This window comes from Physeter macrocephalus, chromosome 16, assembly GCF_002837175.3.
Source record: "Physeter macrocephalus isolate SW-GA chromosome 16, ASM283717v5, whole genome shotgun sequence".
NCBI classification, from domain to species: domain Eukaryota; kingdom Metazoa; phylum Chordata; class Mammalia; order Artiodactyla; family Physeteridae; genus Physeter; species Physeter macrocephalus.
Genome location: NC_041229.1, coordinates 25,258,882 through 25,262,019, shown reverse-complemented (window position 1 = coordinate 25,262,019; position 3,138 = coordinate 25,258,882).

The following is a 3,138-nucleotide window of genomic DNA, read 5'->3' as shown; positions in this document are numbered from 1 at the left end:
GTTCTTGTAGGTCTTTTCCTTCTCTTGTGTTTCTTGTCTAGGGAAGTTCCTTTAGCATTTGTTGTAAAGCTGATTAGGTGGTGTTGAACTCTCTCAGCTTTTCCTTGTCTGTAAAGGTTTTAATTTCCCCATCGAATCTGAATGAGATCCTTGCTGGGTAGAGTAATCTTGGTTGTAGCTTTTTCTCCTTCATCACTTTAAATATGTCCTGCCACTCCCTTCTGGTTTGCAGAGTTTCTGCTGAAAGTTCAGCTGTTAACCTTATGGGGATTCCCTTGTGTGTTATTTGTTGTTTTAACCTGGCTGCTTTTAATATATTTCCTTTGTATTTAATTTTTGACAGTTTGATTAATATGTGTCTTGGTGTGTTTCTCCTTGGATTTATCCTCTATGGGAATCTCTGTGTTTCCTGGACTTGATTGACTATTTCCTTTCCCATATTAGGGAAGTTTTCAAATATAATCTCTTCAAATATTTTCTCAGTCCCTTTCTTTTTCTCTTCTTCTTCTGGGACCCCTATAATTTGAATGTTGGTGCATTTAATGTTGTCCCAGAGGTCTCTGAGACTGTCCTCAGTTCTTTTCATTCTTTTTTCTTTATTCTGCTCTGCAGTAGTTATTTCCACGATTTTATCTTCCAGGTCACTTATCTGTTCTTCTGCCTCAGTTATTCTGCTATTGATCCCATCTAGAGTATTTTGAATTTCATTTATTATGTTGCTCATCTTTGCTTGCTTCCTCTTCATTTCTTCTAGTTCCTTGTTAAAAGTTTCTTGCATTTTGTCTATTCTATTTCCAAGAATTTGGATCATCTTTACTATCATTATTCTGAATTCTTTTTCAGGTAGACTGCCTACTTCCTCTTCATTTGTTAGGTCTGGTGGGTTTTTACCTTGCTCCTTCATCTGCTGTGTGTTTTTCTGTCTTTTCTTTTAGCTTACTGTGTTTGGGGTCTCCTTTTTGCAGGCTGCAGGTTCATAGTTCCTGTTGTTTTTGGTGTCTGTCCCCAGTAGCTAAGGTTGGTTCAGTGGGTTGAGTAGGTTTCCTGGTTGGGGGGACTAGTGCCTGTGTTCTGGTGGATGAGGCTGGATCTTGTTTTTCTGGTTGGCAGGTCCACGTCTGGTGGTGTGTTTTGGGATGTTGGTAGCCTTATTATGATTTTAGGCAGACTCTCTGCTACTGGATGGGGCTGTAGTCCTGTCTTGCTATTTGTTGGGCATAGGGTGTCAGCACTGTAGGCTGCTGGTCGTTGAGTGAGCTGGGTCTTGGTGTTGAGATGGAGATCTCTGGGAGATTTTTGCTGTTTGATATTACATGGAGCTGGGAAGTCTCTTGTGGACCAGTATCCTGAAGTTGTTTCTCCCACCTCAGAGACACAACCCTGATGCCTGTCTTGGGCACCAAGAGCCTTTAATCCACATGGCTCTGAGTAAAAGGGAGAAAAAATAGAAAGGAAAGAAAGAAAGGAAGGAAGGATGGAAGAACGGAAGAAAGGAAGGAAGGAAGGAAGAAAGGAAAAAGGGAAGAAAGGAAGGAAGGAAGGGAGGGTGGAAGGAAGGAAGGAAGCAAGAAAGGAAGGAAGAAAGGAAGGAAGAGAGGAAGAAAGGGAGGAAGGAAGGAAGAAATGAAGGAAGGAAGGAAGAAAGAAATGAAGGAAGGGAGGAAGGAAGGGAGGGAGGAAGGGAGGAAGAAAGGGAGGAAGAGAGGAAGAAAGGAAGAAAGGAGGGAAGAAAGAAAGGAAGAAAAAAAGGAAGAAAGAAAGAAAGAAGATAAAATAAAGTAAGAGAAAATAAAGTTATTAAAATAAAAAATAATTATTAAAAAGAAAAATTTTATTTAAAAAAAAAGGTTCAGTCAGAACCCTAGGATAAATTGTGAAAGCAAAGCTATACAGACAAAATCTCACAGAGAAGCACACACATACACACTCACAGTAAGAGAAAAAGGGGAAAATAATAATATATCTTGCTCCCAAAGTCCACCTCCTCAACTTGGGATGATTTGAAGGGGAAAATAATAATATATCTTGCTCCCAAAGTCCACCTCCTCAACTTGGGATGATTTGCTGTCTATTCATGTATTCCACAGATGCAGGGCACTTCAAGCTGATTGTGGAGCTTTAATCTGCTGCTTCTGAGGCTGCTGGGAGAGACCTCCCCCTCTCCTCTTTGTTCGCACAGCTCGTGATGTTCAGCTTTGGACTTGGCCCCACCTCTGTGCGTAGGTCATCCAAGGGCATCTGCTCTTCACTCAGACAGGACGGGGTTAAAGGAGCAGCTGATTCAGGGGCTCTGGCTCACTCAGGCTGGGGTGAGGGAGGGGCATGGATGCGGGGTGAGCCTGCAGCAGCAGAGGCCGGCGTGACGTTGCACCAGCCTGAGGCTCTCTGCGCGTTCTCCCGGGGAAGCTGTCCCTTGATCCAGGGACCCCAGCAGTGGCGGGCTGCACAGGCTCCCAAGAAGGGAGGAGTGGAGAATGACCTGTGCTCACATACAGGCTTCTTGGAGGCAGCGGCATCAGCCCTAGCATCCCACACCTGTCTCTGTTGTCTGCATTTATAGCCGCGGCTCGCGCCCGTTTCTGGAGCTCCTTTACGCGGCGCGCTTAATCCCGTCTCCTCTCGCACCAGGAAACAAACAGGGAAGAAAAGGTCTCTTGCCTCTTCGGCAGCTCCAGACTTTTCCCAGACTCCCACTCGGCTAGCCATTGTGCACTAACCCCTTCAGTTTGTGTTCACGCTGCCAACCCCAGTCCTCTCCTGGCTTCCGACCGAAGCCCGAGCCTCAACTCCCAGCCCCCGCCAGCCCCGGTGGGTGAGCAAACAAGCCTCTCGGGCAGGTGAGTGCTGGTCGGCACCGGTCCTCTGCAGGAATCTCTCTGCTTTGCCCTCCGCACCCTGTTACTGCATGCTCCTCCACAGCTCCAAAGCTCACCCTGTCCACCACCCACAGTCTCCACCCATGAAGGGGCTTCTAGAGTGTGGAAACCTTTCCTCCTTCACCGCTCCCTCCCACTGGTGCAGGTCCTGTTCCTATTCTTTTGTCTCTGTTTATTCTTCTTTCTTTTGCCCTACCCAGGTATGTGGGGTGTTTCTTGCCTTTTGGGAGGTCTGAGGTCTTCTGCCAGCGTACGGTGGGTG